The 21,475-nt window shown below is 38.2% G+C and overlaps 1 long non-coding RNA gene across 1 annotated transcript in view; it reads right to left on the bottom strand.

The window, feature by feature from the left end:
• Nucleotides 1-5,174: 5,174 nt before the first annotated feature.
• Nucleotides 5,175-21,475, bottom strand: part of LOC102368357 — a 50,247-nt gene continuing 33,946 nt past the window's right edge. The window contains exons 2-3 of the long non-coding RNA XR_323859.2: nt 10,780-10,856; nt 5,175-5,583 (exon numbers count right to left, since the gene is read on the bottom strand). This is a non-coding gene — a long non-coding RNA (uncharacterized LOC102368357). The remainder of the gene's footprint in view (nt 5,584-10,779; nt 10,857-21,475) is intronic.

The following is a 21,475-nucleotide window of genomic DNA, read 5'->3' as shown; positions in this document are numbered from 1 at the left end:
GGAAGTTCTTGATACCATTCTTTCATTGAGTGATTACAAAATAAATGTTCATGATAAAGTATTTTGGGTGCTTTAGAATTTGTTAATATATTTTGATAGTTGAAAATAACTTTATACCCTACAAAAACTTAGGCTTAAACCACTGGAATATTAAAACACTTCTGTTAGTAACTCAGGGCAATATTCAAATATATTGCTCAAAATTTAAATGGACTCATTTTAGTTCATGGGACAGTGGGAATGAATGCAAAATAATGGCTTTCACAGAAATTGTCAGGGGTCTGTCTTGCTAATACGGGGAAGAGGAGGAGGGAAAAATCCTTGAACTTAGTGATGGTTTTAATATCAACATGTGTGACCTACAAATGACATAGAAAGTCTAGACATATTTTTTCCCCAAGTTTCTGACGGAAACCAGTATCATTTCATTTTCAAAGAGCAGACATAAAAAAACAACATAAATCAATTTGTTTAAGAAAAGGCATCAAGAAACTTTTTAGGTCTTAATATATTACTGAGTGTAACTGCATGGTAGAGCAATGGCATACAGTGCTGAAACATACACTTGTACAATGGTTGATGATGACCCCTAGAGTTATGTGGTATACTATCTCATGATCATTTAATATCCATGACTGACTGTCTGTGAGTCCAGCACTGCTGGCCACCTGGGATTTGTTTTAAGTGGACTGCCAAGCACTGCAGCAGATGCTGCAAACTGATGATGAATGTCAAATCATTAGTATAGCTATTTTGCTGTTCTTCCTATCATAAGGGAGAGATTTTTTAAAATCACAAAGGCAAAAATAACTCTGTTACTGCTGTCTCTGGAACTGAAGATCCTTCTCCTTCCTTTTTACAAGATAACATGAGTTCATAAGAGTTTTTAAGTAATGGAACTGTTTAAAGAACATACAAAGCACACAGGATTGCAATTTAGTTAATCTATTAGTTTGAATTTTAAATCCTAAAGAGATACCTACCTAAATGTTTAGGTCCCAGAATATCATTAATAATACAATAAAATAAAATCCCAACAGTATTAAATAATAATTTGAATGGGAACTTGGCCAGTTGAACACCAATTCCCACCCCCTCTTCATTGTTTGGAGATCATAGCCACTCCAGAAACCCAATCAAACAAATGTCATATGCACTGTGCCCAAAGTGATCAGTGTCCTCACAGAGAGCACCCTGTCCCTGTCAGCTCACTTTTCTTTGACAGTGCAGGGGAATGAGCTCAGGCTTAATTGAAAATATTTGTGGGGGGTTAGTTCACAGCCAGGGACCTACCGAATTCATGGCAGAAGTAGAGTGCATGGCAGCTCCTTTAATCTTGCATGTTCCCCGGCATGCACCTCACCCCTTGGTCCCCCATCCTAACTGCTGATTAGCAGAGGACCCCACTGCCCCCTCCTGATCACCAGGGATCCTGGTTTTCTCTGATACAAAAAAATCCTCAATTTTTGGATTTAAAAAAGTAACTCAAAATCCATGTTTTCCCCTGATCAAAATAAAACGCCACTATATATATATATAGAAACTTATGCAACCTACCTACCAACCACATACACCTGAATTCCCTATACTTTTTTTACATAGTGTGTATATATATAGTGGTGTTTTATTTTGATCAGGGAAAAATGTGGTTTTGGGATTACTGTTTTAAAGGAGGGAAAGTATATCTATCTATCTATCTATCTATCTATCTATCTATCTATCTATCTATCTATCTGTATATGCATGTGTGTATGTGTGTATATATATCTAATTAGTGGTGTTTCAATTTAATCATGGAAATATGTGGATTTTGGGTAACTTTTTTAAATCTGAAAATTGGGGACTTTTTTATCAGAAAAAAAACAGGATCCCTGCTGATAAGCAGGGAGCTAAAACCATGGTTTCAAACATGGCACAGTTTAGGCCTCCCCACCAGTCAGCAGCAAACAGCAGGGCCATCTGTGCCCCCTTAGTCAATTAGTGGTGGGAGACAAAAATGGCACCATATTTAAAACCACAGTTTTCACGTCCCCGCTGACCAGGAGCAAGCCACAAATGGGGACCCTCCACAGAACTGCAATAGAAAAGTAGAAACATATAACAGGTTTCCATCATCCTTCTGAAAAAAAATACTGGAAAAAACACAGTATATGTTTCCTTACTAAACTAAATCTCTGAATGACATTATGCATACATTACAATTTACAGAAGGGGTCATTCTGAACTGAATGCCATCCTTGAGACCCACAGTTAATAACTCTTGAATATAGTTATACACTGAGATTTCTGAGATAAAAAAAAAAAACCCTAAATATTAGTCATTAAAAAGTAAACCTGTACATGCCATCCAAAATCTGAAAGCAGATCAACAATGACTGACAATATTGAAGGCAGTTGATAGATCCAATAATAGAAGCATGGACAGCTGAGCCAGAATTTTAATACCTCTAATAGCAACATAAGGTTGCATGGACATGTACCTAAATGTGATTTTAATTCCCCTTTTCCGCAAAATGAATCACACTTATGTGCATAGATTTAACTACAAGAGGTGCATAGTAGTCCTACATACCCTGGAACAACTCTCTCATATACCCTTAGCTGTCTTGGGCAAATCTGTGTAGGCTAGAAAATGTTGGTATGCATAAAGCATGAGTAGCAGTTCACCTTCACTACAGCCCATGGTGAAAGCTGGCATCTATTCATTCCTGAGACCTCAGCTACTACTATTATGGAGCCAGATGAAGGGGCAGGAAATGGGCAGGGAGCTGGATGAGGGTCCCAAGGGTTGTAGTTTTTCAAGCCAGAGTAGATGACTGTGAAATAATAATAAATATTTTTTTAATCCCCAAGCTCCTGAAGTAGATTCGTCAATGGTGTGTCCCTTCATGGGACTGTTGACATGTGACACTGGCATTCTCTTGGGAGACTATTAGAAAGTAGTGAGGCCTCAGGGAAGGATGGGAGGTAGGAGCAGAGGTCTGTGCAGAGTCAAATCGTGGCCTAGATCTGTGAGTGCACATGAAACTGGGGACTCATCTCCTGGTGGGGCAGCTTGCAACTTGTCCCTGACTTTGTCCCCTGCTGGGCCCTGTTTTCTGTGCCCACTCAGGCAACTAAGGCAAGATGATATGACTAGATGACTGCTGCACTTATTCTGCCTCCTGAGCATCAGCTGCAAAGCTTCAGTCTCAAAAATACTATTGGCTGCAGGGCTTATGGAAGATTTACATGAAGGTGAGGCACCAGGCAAAGGCCTCCTGGTCAAAACTTGCACTTACCTCATCCGTGCCTTGCTGGAGATTTGTTGTTTCTCACTGCCTCAGGTGTCTCCACTTCAGGGCTGGACCTCTGATCAGGTCCACCTCCAGCTGCAAACTGTATTGGCTAGTGTTGCAGGTATCCTCACAGGTGGTCATGTTCAGCAAGAGTGGTCTGCAGGTCAACTTCCCCTTTTGGGTCTCCTGATTCTGGACATAAAATCATTAATGGCATATAGTTTCTGGGGAATAAAGATGGGATGGCCTTCCAGGCATTTTTGGCATCCTCTTCACCTCCTTGGAATGGGCTTGGTCTTCTCCAACAGCAGTCCTACTACTATGCATGGTCAACTAGATTCCTGGGTAGGTAGTTTAACTTACCATCCAAGTATGAGCTGTGCTCCATGCTGGGAAATCTGGGAGCTACCTGCTTGTTCAGAGTACTGAAGTGCCCCTTTTGGGGTAGAGAAAGGTCTTTTGAAACAGCCTGTGTGCAGGTCCATCAGCTTAGTAGCAAGTAAGACAGTCCTGGCAATGCATCATTGCACAGGGGGAACACTACTGAAAACCCCTATAGGAGAATGGCTGTGTACTAGAACTGTGTATAAGAAATACAGGTACTAATACTTATAATGTGGGGCATTTATGCACCCCTGTGGGAAGCAGAATCACTCCTACCCATTGAGTGCTTACCTACACTTACCCAAAATCTACACTTTTTGCACCTTATGAGGATATTACAATGTAGTCCCTTATCTTCAACTATCACCAGAACTAGCTGATTAGCACTTGTCTACAACAACACTATAACATTAGAAGGTCTTTCTTAAGATTTATTAAGATTTTTGTCCACACTAGGTTTTTTGTGTTACTAACAACCCACATTTTGGCGTTGCCCTTACTGCAAAACACTTTAAATGAAACATCCATCCAGAGTGAATCATTTTGATGCAATATCCTAGTGAAGACAGGGCATAGGTTGCTTTTACTATTCAAAACATTTTATATCAGTTACAACAGTTTTGATAGACTAGCTGGAGTCTTTCCTTCCCACTCTCACCCAACAGTTTCACTCATTCTTCCTAGCTGCTTTCAGTTTACTTTTTTATTAATAACTTGGGAAGTAGTAACATTTCTATTCAATGACTTCTCTTGTCCCTAACCACCGATGGAAAACAGAGAATCCAAAGAAGCCATTAAGCCACAAATTACAGCTGCAAGGACTGCACTTCTTAAAGGACATGAGAAAAGGAGAAACAGAAGTAGAAGTTCAGGTAATCTATAATAGAGGGATAAAAGTTAATACATCTAAGAAACAATAAATATAATAAAATATTAGAGTAAATATCCTTATAGTATTATTTTCCTTTTCCCCCCTTATCCTTCCCTTGGGTGAATCCCATTAAAGATAATGGGAGTTATTCCATTTATTTCATTCAGTTCCAATCTCTTAAGAATTGTTTTCATAGTGGAAGCCTGGGCTGCATCCTTTTACTTCCCTTCCTCACCTGCACGCTGTCCCCACTTTCCTCAGTTTCCTTCCCATTTGCTACCTCCTATTCCCCATCTACCATCCTCCCTGTTGCCTTTAATAATACCGGTCTTGGGGGGAAAGAATGAAATTACATAATTAGATGCCATTTTCTAGTGGAAATGAATCCATTCTGGGATCTACATCGGTGGAGAAATATTGTGTAGTTCGAAGTACAAGGCATGAAATAATAATCTACTATTATAAATCATGTGGTGACTTATTGGTTTATCATAGCAATCTTTTCAAGGAGACAATGAGTGAAAGATTAAATTTAACTGTGTATAAAACTGATTAATGTATGGCTTAGTTTATAGCTATTTAGTCAGCTGTCCACATATATGTGCTCTGAAAAATCACAAAAACAAGTGAATTATGTTTGCTGTTTTTAATGATGCAAATAGATTGTATTGCCTTCTAGATGCAATAGAGGAAGGAACAGATGGTTTAATTCTCCTAGATATTAATACCCTTGAAAGCATTTGGGTTAAGTAAGAAAAAACAAATAACACACTACATAAATAAGAAAACATAATCCAGTAGCCTGCATTGTTTAAAAGAGCTCTGCATTCTTCTTGTTAGATTTTGTTTCAGAAGTGTATTCTTTGCCCATTTATTGTTGTTGATAGCTTCCTTTATTGTATTATCTTTCTCCAGGTAAAATGTCATCTCTTTCAAAGAATTTCAGTGTTTTTCTTTAGCACAATCTAGTAAGATCCTAACAGCAGTGATCCATGACTTGGAGATCATAAGGTGATTGATGGCTGCCCACAGGTCTGATAATGACATTGCCTGAAATGAAAATACAATTCATCTAGTGTGAAAAATACACTGATCCCTAAAGCCTCTGAAGTGTCATGTGGATGCCACATTGAGAAAAAAATTGTAACTCAATGGTGATTATGGTTCATGTTTGCCACAGTTAAATTTAATCTTTGAGGCAATATTTATTATAGTCTTGAGTACTTTCTTTATATACTGTAACATCCATAAGCAAAATTCATTGCCAACCAAGAGAGACCAAACTTATAAGTTACTATATCAACTTCTAAAAGTTAACGAGCAGCCTAGGGAGTTATGATTTACTGTCAGTCCACCAACAAATGTCAATAACCCAGCGTAGAGGAGGCAAGTGTCATATAGCCAGATTTGTGAACTTTTCACATTGCCATCTTGGAGACAGCAAACACAAAATTAGTCTATAAATAATTGAAGTCCCCCCGCCCCAAATCTATCACAGCATGTTAAAAGCAATTTTGTTCTTGAATTAGTTCTGTACAAGTAGTAAATATGTCAAAGAGTCTTTTAAATAATGCAACATATATAGTAAAAAATAAGAAGGATTCAGTAACAGTAGAACAAAATGAAAGAGTTAGAAGTGAAATAGGATATAAGAATTTATCAGTTATTATAGTTGCTTGTCTACAAAAGTAGGTTAGCAATTAGTGATAGGAATTTCCATTAAATATAGACAGTTTACATGCAACTTAATACCACTGTAAAGTACTGCAGCTACACATAGTTTCATAGCTGTTAGGGTCAGAAGGGACCTAAGCAGATCATCAAGTCCAACCCCAAAACAAGGACAGGCCAGAACCCAAGACCTCAGCACCCACACTGAATGGCCCAGCACCATGCACCACAGGACATTTCTGAACTGCTAGGCCTATACATTTACTTTAATGTGTTAACAATACAATATTTTGATTGAGCATGTAATTTCTTACTAAAATAGTTATACTGATAAACCCCTTAGTGATGGTGCAACTATATAGATATACTGGTGACCTGTATTGGTATTGTTATTCCCCTTCCCAGATGGAAATAAGTCAAGTCATACCAATATAGCTGTGTCCATGTTGGGGAGGGTAGATACCCTGATAACTACCCAGCGTATATTTCTAATTGCAGATGAACTTAAAAATCAAAATCTACCCCGCCTTCATGTAAGAAAGCAATGTGTATAGGGTGAAAGATAAGGAGCAATCTCCCATGAACCTTAAACTCATAAACTTATGCAACCTACCTTCTAACCAGATACACCTGAATTCCTTATACTTTTTTACATAGCACTCCAAAAGGGCGAAAAGAGGAGGAAGCAGCAATGTGAACAAAGGACATTTTTTTTTCATAAAAGGGAGTTCTTAAAAAAATTAAGTTGAGCTGTTGTGTCATGAGACAGTCACTGATGTAAGACTGAGATGAGCTGGACAGAACTGGGAAAAGAAGCTACCCTTGGGTGGTTCCAATGAAACAATACACTTAGAGTAAAAGTAGATATTGCCTTTGGGCCACCATAAAAAATTTTGACAGCAAATAGATGTCTGTACCTTTGGTCATGCCATATTGTGGCCATGAAAAAGGAATAAATTGAATAAAATGTACAACTTTGCTGTGATGGATATTTGTTTCCTTTATGGCAAGAGACTGCAGGCTGCCCACAGCTACCCTCACTCTTTTGCCATACCAAGCAGGTAGCTCCTAGGATTGAGGGGCCCAGGCCTGTGAACCTTGGTCAATTATTGCACAGGATAGGCCCTTCAAGCCTAAAGAGCGCCTACCCACCTTTCCCTGCTTCCAGAGATGCACCTTAGACAATCTCTGGGCCCATCCCTGGAAGGAGGGAAAGTCACCTCCAGAGACACACCTCAGAGATGCAGGGGAGGAGGGGGGGGGGGGGGGGCTTTTCGGGGAAGGCCCCCCCAAAGCACCCCCCCGGGGAGGGGGGGGGGGGGGGGGGGGGGGAGTGCATTTGTGGAAGTGGGGAAGGCTGAGACACTTTGGGGTGGTCCTAGTGTTAGGGCCACCAATCAGCAGATTGGCAGCCCAAGGCCTGAGATTACACTGGAACTTGCTCTGGTGAGGTCCCAGTGCTGAGATCACCAGACAGCTGAATCACCAATCATTCCAGCCCCAGAACCATGCCACAGTGTCACACTTGCTCTAGTGAGGTCCTAGAACTGAGACTGCCAAGCAGACAATGGGTGTATTTCTGCAAGGGGGAACATGTCATCCATTGTCCATCAAGATCAAGAGGTGAGACAATGGGCAATGTGTGTTTCATCCAATTAAGTGGACCAGCTGGGCGAGGACATATCCCAGCATATCTGATCCATTCATTTGATGATGTCTATTTCTAGACTTAGGCACATTTGTTCACAGGCAATATTACAGTATGAGTATAAAAACTGACCTTATCCCAGTCACTGTTTCTGTAACATTTCCCCAACTTTTAAACAGGCACAAACAATTTGTTCATATGATAATATATTTTTATAACCTGCCTACTGATTTTATAGTGCTATAAGGCCTAGTGAAATTACTTCATTCCATTCCCGAATACATGAGAAAATTGTAAACAGGGTTACTAGAAAGCTGAAAACATGGCTATTTAAAAAGTAAAGAAAAATGATTGAATCTTCACTTTAAAGTAAAGGTGCAGTATAAAAAAGAGCAAAAACAGTGTAAGTCATTTCCTGTACATAAACGTATTGGACATAAGCCAGAAGAAATGACAGTAGAACGGTAAAAGAGGCTCTTTAGGCTAGTTGTCATTAATTCTACTTATATTTTTATTGGAACAATAATGTGGAAATGGAAAAGATATATTCAAGAGCAATCAGAATAATACAGGGCACTTGAGCAAGTTTAAATTAAAAAATGTTGTAGAAGGTCCATGCGTTAAGGACTTATTCCTGCAATAAATTTATGCATGCAAGTAACTTTCTTAATGTGAATAGATCTATTTAAGCCTATCAGACTACTCTCACGAATGAAATTATTCAAAGCCTTAAGAGTTTGGAGGATTATTAGTATTTTCGCAAATAGGAAAACTATGTTGAATAATCCACTAAAAATCAAAGTAGGAGCTGGGGTGGATTAAGACAAAACAGGCTCTGAATGATGACTCATATCTCTGATAATCGCCTGGTCATTTTTCACAGACTTTTTGTCTGCCCCAAATCCTTGACCTTTCCCCCCTCAGCCTCCATTATATACTAAATTTAAACTTCACTAACAGACTTTTCTTCCCAGCACTTGAATCCCCTTCTTAATGTTGCCAACCCAAATCCTTTTCTTCCCAAATTGTCTTAATCCTGATTCTCATTTATACTAAACGCACCTTGGATCTATCAATTATATTCACAATTGTGTTATGGTTCCTTTGCATTGCCTTGGAAATATACATTGCCTTAAATGGGAATCAGACCCATGCTATTGAGTCAAGTCTCTGTCGAGTAACAGATTTGCTTTATTTAGCATTGAACAGGAAAAACTAAAATAGGTTTTATATGCAGCTACCTGTATGTCATAGTCAAGAATCATTGAAAGCCCAAGGGCCAGATCCTATTTCACCTATTAGACACCTAAGTGGACTAAGGCACTGAAGTATGATCCTATTGCATTCTTCTTGAGTTCCTAAAAAGTAGTTAAAGGAAAAGTTATTGCTGTTTTCTGACTTTTCTGACTTAGTCTTAAGGCTAAAATTCTGTTCTTTGGACAGATATGGTATCTTTTATTAGATCAACTAAATAGTTGGATAAAAATGTTCTTTGCAAGCTTTCAGGCACAAAAAATGTTCTTCAAGCATAAGGAGAGTCTGTTCTTTCTTAGTGATCTAAGGGACCATTTTTAATGATTTACAAGGCATTTTTACTATTTACACACCCAGAAGAATTCTATTACCAGACATGCATGGATAGCTATGAATGACTACATAGTTATGTAGACCAAGCATGCAAAATAACAGACATGATCCTAGTCACACAGCTTGTGGACCTGTAGCAGCTTTAAACGTGAAAGTAATGTCTACCAGACTGTAACAAGGACCCCTAATTCCTGCTATTTAAGAGGTAGGGAGCCCGCACCACAGGGCTGCAGTTAGGCAATTATCAAAGGCCATCTGAAGAACAGCATGCAGCCAGGGAACCCCTCAAGGGGTTAAAGAGGAACAGGGGAGAAGGCAGTGGATGTGGCTTGGGACTTAAGGTACAACACCTGAGAGCAGGCTGAGGGCTGAGCCATGTAACAAGAAACAATGGGGCCGCAGCCCATTACAAGCCTAGCTCCTGAGTCAGAGAGCTCGGTCTGCACCTGGATCCCCCTGCAAGCAGAACTTCTGCAGGCCTGAGATATAAGAGAGGGGAACTCAATCAATTAGGTACTTGAGGAGCTGCAAAAGAGCTAGTAGCCAAAGTGTAGAAGGCAGCAGGGACCTAGGAAGACCTAGAAGGGGTTTATTTGTAGCTGGCATACTGGGTGTGGCTACAAGGAGTGGCTAAGAAGTCACAGGGGTTCCTGAGGGACATCTGGTTACAGGGTCCTTCTGGGGTCTAGGACTCGGCTGTGTGAGGCTAAATTCCAAACTGCTTAGAGTCTGGGGATAGCAGCCATGTAGAGGGCCAGGGATTGGCACAGAGTGAGAGCAGCCTTGTCTGATCCAGGGTCACTGTGGGGCTGGGTTAAAACCACAACAGGGCTGAAGGGCCAAGGGACTGAGATAGGGATAAGGATCCTGGAGGCTGAGACACAGAGAGGGCTGAGACCAAGAAAGCTGGATCATAACAAGTGGGCCAGGACTGGATGTCTACAGCCAGAACAATGGAAAGCTAAAGCCAAGAAGGCTGAGGCCCTTGCAAAGGCAAAGAATAGTGAAAAAATAATATCTGCAGGGCATGTGTCACTGCAGGGGAGGATGGAGACCACAAATTTAGCTCTTAAAGTAATTGGGGCCAGTGGGGTTGGAAGGCCCAAGGCTGAGAGTGGATGGGTAGTGGGGTCAGAAACCCAAAGGTTTAGAGACTGTGTGCAGTGGGTCAGACCCTAAATTAGGCAGACCAAGTTGAGCCCAGGAGAAGAACTGAGTATAGAGAAAGAGCTCCCAGAGCTCACCAGCCTCTGAGAGCAGCCTCTCCTTGTTATTTTTAGCATCAAGGCATAACAGGGAAACTGGCTCCAACCCTGTTAAAGAGGTTTTACAGTACTTACCCACTGGGAGTCTGGGAAACAGTGCACAGGGAAATGGTAGCATCAGGCAGCATCTTTCAGTCTGTAAAACCCAACACCTGTAAAGATAAAAAAAGAAAATGAGCTGGAAATGAGTGGAGGGTGGAAAACAGCTAAAAACTGCCACAAGCAAGATTAATTTCCCAGGCAGAGGATGGAGAGAGAAGAAGCAGCCAGGCACAGTTGCTTTTTCAGAGTTTGCTTCTGTGGAGGCGCAGAACTTTACTGGAATACTGAGAGTAGCTGAGACACCATTCAGGCGAGTGTGGGAAAACTTACCTGTAAGAGGTGGGTGAGTCCTATTTTCAAACAGAATGAAGCATATGACCCAGATATAAAAGATTGAAAGCTGGGAGGAATTTATTGAGGATTTTTCTTTGAAATGGATTATATAGCAGTCAGTATATTTATCAGAGTGACTTTAAAAACAACCTATTAGGTTCTAAGTGAACCCATTACAGCAGGAGCCTAAAGAAGATGATAGACTACTAGCTGATAAAGACTAAACCAGCTGGCTAGGCCTGGACAGGGTGAAAGTGGGGGCGAGGGGGGAGGGCAGAGCCCTGCTACAATAATTCCAGATATAAACTAACTACCTTGGAATATATGCCAGCAATCTTTTTATTGTTACAATTTCTATATATATTCTCCCATCAAGGCATGGCAGGAAAGTCTTCAAATAAGGTCCAGCAGCATATTTACCAGGTCAGCTAAAAGCTTGAGGAACCCTGTGAACACGTGTCATAGCAGGCAAAGAAGTAGGGTGAGAGCATGAGAAGCTGGAGTGGGTGAGCTGGGCCAGATTAAGGTGACCATTAGGGATCATCGTGGCTACCACTAAAGCATGTCCTATCACACAGACTTAGATTAATGAACAGAAGAGTGGTGTATATGTGCTTCCACCACCACAGCTCAGAGACAAAGTCACTTCCTCAAAAGCTGTAGTTCCTAAGTTCTAGCCCTCCAAAGCGCCTTTCTCAGACCAGCATACCAACCTCTATACCATGAGTCTGCCATTGATTAGGCCTGTCCCCAGTGCTACTTTTAAAGCTGTACTATTAACATAGTTATTGGGAAAAATTAATGAATGAAACTACAGGGGGAAGCTTCTACATAACTGAGGACAAAAGCCCAGACCAGAATGCCCCATGTTTCCTGGCTTTGCAGAAAAGTGCCCTGTCTACTCAGCTATTTGGGGGGAAAAGATGGATTTATCTCTGTTTCATTTATTGCCCAGTCTTGCACATAGGGCTACACATCTAGCTATAATTCCTCTGGGTGTGTAAGTACCAAAAATACCTTGTACATGGCCATGAAAAATAGAATATGGCAGGTAAATGACCAAGTGTGAACACTTGGATGACCAGAAAAGGAGCATAATGCCACTCCAGGTACTTTATAGGTGAAAAAGGATCTGCTCCAGGAGTCTGGAGATCACACTGATCAACATTCTGTAACATCAGTCTCTATATAATATAATATTTGGTTCCAAGCTGTTTCTTGCCAATAATTCTAAAAGGTACAGATCCCCTCATTTTCCTTCCCAAGCCAACCATCATTATTACAATTACTCTACCTAAATGTAGCATAGAATTCAGTGACATGTATTAATTATGGTTCCTGGTAATTTCTGAAATGTGATTTGTTGTTGCATTGACTTAGAGGTTTTGAGAAGACAACCTCATATCTGTTATCAGCAGAGATCCTGGTTTTCTCTGATAAAAAGAAATCCCCAATTTTTGGATTTAAAAAACCCAATTAAAAAAACACATTTTTTTCTGTGATCAAAATGAAACACTACTGCATACATGTATAGTGGTATTTAATTTTGATCGTGGAAAAATTGTGGATTTTGGGTTACTTTTTAAATCCAGAACTTGGGGATTTGTTTTTTTTTATCAGAGAAAACCAGGATCCCTGGTTATCAGGAAGGACTGGTCCATCAGTTCTGGTTGTGCCATTTCAAACTTCTGTTTGTTTTCTTACAAGCAGCCATCTCAAGGTGCTCTGTTATTGCCTTCCTGAGATCTTCCAAGCCCGAATGAAGAATCAAGCCCCTAATTTTCCTCAAGTGTGGGAACTGAGGAAGTATCACCAGTCTTCTGTAATACAGATGTGTTAAGACGGGGTGACAACTTTATATGGCCTCAGAGGTACCATTGTTTGCAACTACCATTTCCCACTGGAGAGTCACAGCATTTTTTTCATGCAGTGAGTTCAGCTTTGAGGACCTCAATTTATGGGAGTTTTGTTCTGCCAAAGTGTTTTCATATAAATATATATATGGGGGGGGGGGGGGGAGTTGGGCTGTGTGCAAGTGGTTCTCATTCACTGTAGAATTTACTAAGTGTAAACATTCATATTTTCAATTTTTACTTACATTCATATTTTCACTGAACAAAGTAAGCAATTCATATTTCATTGGTGCTATGATGTAATTTAACAGCAGAAAAATACTGTTAAATTTAATCAAACTTTGTGAGCTTTATTACTAAAAACTCTTATTTTGGCACAGTTTTCTATCATTCTGTTGTACTGGGGACAATGGGCATGAGTGGCTACATGTTTAAATTTATATTCCTGCTAAGATTCATGCTGCTAAAATTCATAACCGATAAACTTGGGTCTGTAATTCAGATACTCCATGTATAACAAAAATGCATTTGATGGGCATTCTTGCCTTTTTATGTAGTACCTGCTAATAAGGTTATCTCAGGAAAGTGAAAATAATAATGGAGGAAAAGTACATAGTTGTTTGGATGTTAAAAAATATATAACTAATTAATTTCAGGAGGACACTCACATGAGGTCTTTTGCTTGATGTGGTTGTATTTCATGCATTTTTGAAAAAAAACTATTTTTTTCCTCAATGTAACTGCTTCTTTGAAGACAATATAAAACTCTTGGTCCATCTCAAAATCTCTGTCCTCCCCCTCCTCAGTCCCTAAATTATCATTGTATATAAACTGTCAGCACTTTTTCCTGCTCTATAATACCAGGAAAATCACTATCCATGTGACTTTAAACAAAACCTTATCTAGTATGAAAGCTTCCCTTTAAATTGATAATAGAGGGTGGGAGTTTATCATCCTGACCATCCCATAGCGGGAACAATAACTTAGTTTTTTCCACCTGAAATTTGTAAGAGATCTTTAAAGGTATACACAAAACAGGAGATAATTCATTTCTGCTGGTACAGAAGCTGCAAGTCACTTACTGAACACAGGTGTTTTTTGACAGGATCCATGTAGTACAAAATTACTCTTCTGAAGCTGGGCTTCTTTTTTTTTAAATAAATCTGGCTTTAATTTTCTTTTTCTGTTCAGAAAACTCTGAAAATTAGATATTAGTATAAACTATGGCTTTTCTTCCTATCTCCCCTGCCTTCTGCTTGACTTCTGACTAACATGGCTAACTACCTCTCTTCTTCCTATGAAGAGAGGTAGTTCCATAATGCCTCCCTAATGCCTATAATATATGGTACACTAGCTTCCTATACTATAGATTTGGAAGAGTGCAATTGTTTGTTTTAGTGATGCAAGTGTTTGTAAAGAAACACAAAGATGACAACTTTATTGTCAATGTGATTAACTATTTAACTGATGATCATTTTGGTACACATTTCTATCTAATTACTAAACCCAGCAATAGCAAAGTCTTAATTTTCAATGGCAAAAAAACCCAAACAAGAGCTGTCTCCTGTCTACATATCAGAACTTTTGGCTTTTTCCTATATGCATGAACAATACTTAAAACCGTGATTCATCTAAAGCTAAAAAAATAAAATAAAATCATGCTGTAAATTGAAAGACATATAAACATGCAAAAGGATATCCTCAAATAATTGTGGCTACTAACATGCTTACATAGGCAATTAATACTGCCATAGTTCCCAGTTATCTCATATAGCTCAGCTTTGCCAAATATATCACTAGCTTTGGGAGAGCATTTAGATATATTAACCTGCAGAATTACATGGAGCTATAACTGAGATCAACAAATGGAATAGAGGATAGATGCATTTGCTAGGTTTCACTTTTCCAAAGTTATGAGGTATATCTAAAGGCGGCAAGAATATAAATAAAATAAACATGTGTAAATAGGCAAGAACGTTTTACTACATCTATAATTCATAGAAATATATTACAGTTTTTACCCAACTTTACAAAATCAGTTTTAAAGGTGATGGGAAAGATTACAGTGAGGCAAAGGTCCTAGACACTGAGAGCATCTACACCTTCATTAATGCATCATAATTACTACACATTGAGTACCTGTAATAACAGGTACTAACTCAATGAGCAATAACCAGCAATACTGCACAGTAGCACCAGTGCATGCCTTTTAACTGATGCTAATGCGAAGTAGACTGATTCTACTATGCATTATTATATTAGCATGACTTTCGCCGTGATGCACTAATGCATAGTAGAATTAATTTGCTGTGCATTTAGTGTCTCATGTAGATGCGGCCACTATGTATCTCAGGATGAAAATTGTAATTAAATGAATAAAAAAAACTACACTTAAAAAAAAAAAAGAAAGCAACCTATTTAGAAATTCTTAATAAAACAATAAATACTTTTTTACTAGTTAGATGTCCAGAAAAAAATACATTTTGAACTATGCACTATGTAAAAGTTTACCTTGAGAACTTTTAAAATGCATTATTAATGCCAAAATTAACATGAACACTAAAATATAGTTTTAAATGTATTAAAATATCCATCCAAGAACACCCTGTAGTCACAGGTTTTTTTCCTTGAATGTATTAGTGTGAACTATTTGTATAGTTTATGAAATATAGATCCTTCTCAAGATTGACATTCCTAACATATTTCACCATCTCCTTGTTTAATATCGTTTCAAGTAATTTAACTTCCATGCATCAGTTGAAAATTAATCAACCTGCAACTTGCACATTTGTCAACATTCAACACTCCTTTCAATGAAGAGTAGACATAAAATCTGGAGTTCAGAGTTACAAATAATGTAAATTCAGAGCAAAAATACGCTTATCAGAAAAAGTATTTTAAAGGTCATCTCTTTGAATAAAAACCTACTGTAACCATTTCACTCTTAATAATATAGGGTCAAAAGAACCACCTGAAAACATTCAAAAGAAACAAACAAAAAAACTAAAAGCCACACTGTTCCATTCCCAGGGGTAGTAACTTGCATTGACAGTTACCAAAGATAGCAAAATAATCAAACTTGAAATTATCTTAGTAGACTCTCTAGGACTAGAAAAGTTGATACTGAAAAGAATGTTTTGTGGGTGAAACTTTGAGTCACAAATATAGAGTTCCTTTCCTGCTTCCTTTCCTGATTCAGTGACTGATTTTCTGTATGGCTTTGGGTACCTTGTTTAGAGGACTTAAGCTCCGTGGAAAATGAGGCCGCTTATTTAGATGCCTCAGAATGTTCCTGACTTTAAAGACTCTGAGGGCTTATAAACGTGGAACCCTCCCCCCCCCACAACCAGCGCTTTAGTTTCAGGTTGATGCGCCCCCACTCTCAGTGTTGCACATGGCCAGAAGAGGAATTGAGTCAGTCTGACCTGGCTTGCCCAGCATCTGTATAGCTCACACACTTGAGCGGGGCTTTTTGGCACATATTCAGCAGGATTTTTGGGTGATTTTATCTAATAGCTGATTCATAAAGCACCAAAAAACCATGCTGAAATGCATGAGCTATATAAATTCTGGGGAGCGGGGTCAAACTGACAACAGTTCCTCTTCTGGTAAAGTGCTGGGAGTTTTTTTCCACATCTGTCATGACCCTTCATGTTTTATTTTTAAAATGAGAATATTTTAGCTCACAGGAATGGTTACCACCTAAATAATATAATGTTGCTAAAGTACTTAGTGATCCTAAGATAGAAAGTGATTTGGACACATGAATGCAGCCTCTTTCTTTAAAACTGCACTAGCAGTAACACTTGCACAACCTCTTCCTTTCAGTATGAATTCCAGATTGCCTAACTCCTTCCATTACCATATGGAGGGCCTAGATATTTCATTTTTTAACCATTCCAGTGCCTGAACAGAATATATAAGAGAACAATTTGGAGCTGTACCCTTTTATACAGCCTCAAAAAGAAATACTATCCAGCACTAACTCGCTCTCATTTTTGTTGGTTCAACTGTTTTAATTTTTATGTTGTTTCCTTGTCTCCCTTCCATCTTTATGGCTAGGTACAGACATTACACCTATCACACTTTAAGTGTAACAAAAGTACTCTAAATCTATAACTGAACAGACATTCAAGGCTTTTAGAGCACTTTCAAAATAGTACATTAAGCTCTAAGTTAACCCTCAATGGATATAGTTCTAGACTAAAGTGAAATGAAACACCATTAAAATGAAATCATTAAAACAAAATGCCACTAACATATAGATATATAGTGGTGTTTCATTTTCATCACAGGAAAATGTGGATTTTGGGTTACTTTTTTTATATACAAATATTGGGTTTGTTTGTTTTTTTAATCAGAGAAAACCAGGATCTCTGGTGATACAGCAGTTCTGCCAGGGGCTTTTTGAACATCTGTACTTAGCCTCTGTCTATATCCATATGTTATCTCTTACCTTACAATTAAATTGTAATTATTTGGGTCAGGGACTATCTTTTGTTCTGTGTGTTATATAGTGACTCAGAGTGGCCCTCAGAATAACAAGGCTAATCGGCATTATAATGGCAATTATTACATATCATTTAATCAGTTTTCCATTGTTAAATATTAATTTTATCATTACCAATAACAGCAACAATATTACTGAAGAGCACAATTAACTCCTTATCTTTGCAAGTACAATTATGAACTGGATTCTGAAGGAATAGATCTATTTATAGTTTTATATATTCAGCTTTCATGGCACTCCAGAGTGTTACTTGGTTTGTTTGGGTTTTTTTTTAATCCAAATTCTAAATCCGGGCATATACATGCATATATATATATATATATATATATATGCATCTATACATGCATATATATCTAAATATTTAAACAGATGCACAAGAGAACCTCAAAATAAAAGCATTTCCTTCCAGCCTTACACCACAGCTGCATGTTCTTATTTCATAATATGTAGCATTGTCAGAGGGCAGGTTGCCTTCTAAGCAGGGTCACCTGGCCCTAGAGCAACACCGGCTGCAAGCACCAAGTTGACTGACTGTACAGACACCTGGACTGAATATATAATCTCAGACCCTTCTTTTGAGTTCTGTTTGCTTAATGCATCACATCATGTAGCAGCTCAACCATGCTCCATTCCTGCTCCTACTTTTCTCCAGCCCTGGACCCTAATACTTTGCCCCTGTCTATCCTGTACATCTGGACTCCTTGGCTTCTGACCTTCAGCCTGACCTGGACCACAAACATGGATATCTGAACCAGAAATGTAACTCTGACTTCCTGGTTTTGACTACTGCCTTGACTGCCAGACCCTGCAGATTCAGGTCCTGGCTAACCCCACACTCCACAAGTTTGCTTATGCCTCATCCTTACAGTTGTGTTGTCAGCAGAGTTGTTCAAAAAATGATTCCCATCTAAATATTTTAAGTGTTTTTACTTTTTTACTTTTCCTGTGCTCTGAAATATATTTCTTATTGTTGTTGCTTTAAAGATCTTGGATCCTTTTGATAAAAAGTGTTATAGAAGTGTGAAGTGCATATCTAATTCCACAGCTCCTATTAAAGTAAATAGTTCAATTTGTCTCACATGTCTAAGGAGTTCAGCGTAAGACCCTAATTAGTAGTTTAAGAAAATATAGGCATTTAGTGATTTTCAATAACATACTTTGTTTTTTCAATTTCAGATATGGAAAATTTCCTATGTAATATTCAGAATTGGCTTAAAAGTATGGACATAGGCAAATTATAGACTTGAAATGCTTTGCTGAATTTGCTTTAAAGTGAGAAAACCATCAGGGTGCCATGTTGCATTACCACCCGTTTCACTGGAAGAAACCCACACTTTTTAGATGTGATTGAAAATGAAATATTACAATATTGAACTACCGGCAGCCTTAGATACAACACAGTGTAATAGCCACTGCCAAAAATAGGATAACCACTTAATCATTTCAAATAAGGTCTATAAAACAAAATTACAGGCATTGCATAGTAGATAATTTGTACCCACAGTAAGTATGTACCCTTCCAAGAAAGTTACACAAATAAATCAGAATACTAATATTCCACTTCAAGGCTTCCATGCCCCATCCTCTGCACCTCTCTTCCAGAGGAGCACTAAAATTTATGATTAATTTGGATGAAAGTAAGTCACTCCACAGTTTCAGGCAATAAATATGTTTTTTTGTATTTGTGCCTATATCTCCAGCAGTGCTGAAAAGGCACTCTGTCTCAGAACATACATGGGTAGTGGACAGTCCAGATAATAAAAAGAATCCTCTGCTAGCAGTGACAAAATCTTTGATTTGTATTGCCAGTTAGGGAAGAGTTCATCACTAATTCTGAGAGGTCATATCATAAGAAAGCCTTATATCACACTAGACAAAGTCAGTGATGCACCATTAGTAAATGCTGGGTCAGCAAGCAAACTATATAACCCCCATTTTTCAAAAGCAACTACTGATTTTTTTGTGCCTAGCTTGATCTACCTTAAAGAAGCTTTAGCTGCAAAAATACTGAACATTCAGCTCCTACGAAGCTAATCTGTTTTAGGCCTGTAAACTGGGCATCCCCAAATGTGGTATCTTCAAATGCTACTGAAAATGTAGAGCTACATTTGTGTGAGATTCAACACGTTTGCTTCATCTGCACTTTACTTTATTAGCCTGAAATGCACTATATCTCCAGTAATGCACAGGGAGGAAAGTGACTCCCATAATGCAGCTTGATTCAAGAAAAAAAAACTGTATAGTATTACAATGTATTATGGGAGAATTCCTCTAGGGAGCCCATCCCATTAATGAGAACAGATATGCAAATTACAGTATGAATATAGAAATGCATTTTAATGCTTGGTTGGACTGTTTTAAAATGAAATAGTTCTGGTCAGATCAAAAACAATGACAATTCTGATGCAGGTCAAACTTACTGGGCAGGAATTCTATAATTCTGGCAAAATTCTATATTTTTCAAAAGAAAATTTCAGTTATGTAGAAACATCATCTTCCATTGGAAACTCATTCTGACAGAAATCTTCATTTCAACTCTATTTAAAATATTTTGTTATGTTTACTGAAAAAGAAATCTTGCAATCTTAATGCCTGTGTCTACTTTGGTTTTTAATTACCAGATTTAAGAGGGGGAAATGTTAAGAATATACACAATTGCACAAAGAACTGGTGATAAAGAAAAACATCATTCAGTTGACTTAGGTGCTCAGTTAAATGCTTTTGAAAATGGGACTTGGTTCCCTAAACCATGTAGACACTTGATATTTTTAACTGACTTCCACTGATTATCTTGAATAGGACTTGTGTACTTGGGTCCTTTTGGAAATTGCAGCATCAGTACATGAACCAAATATATATATATAATAAGATTTAAAAAGAAGTGCACTTTAGATAAAGGAGCTTAAAGAAAAAAAAAGTCTTTCAAGAGAGTCTTGATCAAAGGTGATGATTTACACTGATTTGATAAAATAATACCATTTACATCGACCCTTGAGAAATCATTCTGCAGGCCTCTAGCCATAACATTTTGCTGTTTGTAAGCATCATTTCCCACAACCCTGAAGAATATTATTTTCAAATTTTGTTTTCAAATAAAAATGGACTTTTTTTTCACTAAAAAATGTACTCTAAAATGTCTTTTCTGTGTGTGTGTTTTTTTCTTCCTTTGCACACCAAGAATTCCTTTCCCTGTTCCTTCCCTTTTGTGTCAACCTCCCTTTTTCCAAACCCAGAAAGAGAGCATCTCCCTCACTTACTTAGGGAATAACCCCTTTCTTACATGAGGATAACTTCTGGCACTTTGTTTAAAATTAATCTTTGCCAGAGTCCTCACCCTCCTTGATTTTTAACTCTCAAGCCGGCAAGTGAATTTGTCATGGGCTTCTTGAAGCTTTACGGAAGGGTGGGAGGGGAAGGGGACAAAAACATAAAAAAGCCCCAACATATACGACAGACAGCTTATTGCAGTGTCTATAAGAAATTGATCTTGTTTCCTGTGACAGAATAAGCTTTTAGTGATAATGACATTTTCAGCTGAAGACAAAATCTTTTTTAATTTATTTCAAAAGAGAAGAGGCAGAAATTATTTTCTATTCCAAGATGTGTTTTATAGCTTGACTTATTTTTAAGGACTAACTCTTAGTTCAGGGCCATGCTATTGTATGTTTGGGGAGCTTACTGCTGGGATCTTTGGAAAACTGAAATATTCTGAGGAGCTGGATTTCTTTAAATTATTCATTGAACGTTTCCATTACACTTACTATCCTTCAGCTTGCAGCTTGAGAGGTAAAGCAGAGAACAGCAGCAGCTATGGGAAGTGAACAGACAAACTTTAGAAAATTGTGTTATAGGAGGAGAAGGAGATGATGCCATATAAAAAGTCCCTAAAAATAATATGTATCAATTTTAATTTCTTCAGTTGCCCTCATAATTAGCAGGTGTAAATAAATTGTGATGTTATCACATTTAGAAATTCAGGCAACACACAAAACCTAATTTCTCCTTTTTTCCTTTCTTCTTTCCCTGCTGCCTT

This window comes from Alligator sinensis, unplaced genomic scaffold, assembly GCF_000455745.1.
Source record: "Alligator sinensis unplaced genomic scaffold, ASM45574v1 scaffold33_1, whole genome shotgun sequence".
Taxonomy (NCBI): Eukaryota; Metazoa; Chordata; order Crocodylia; family Alligatoridae; genus Alligator; species Alligator sinensis.
Note: the sequence above shows the minus strand (reverse complement) of the source record. Positions and strands in the feature narration are given on the sequence as shown.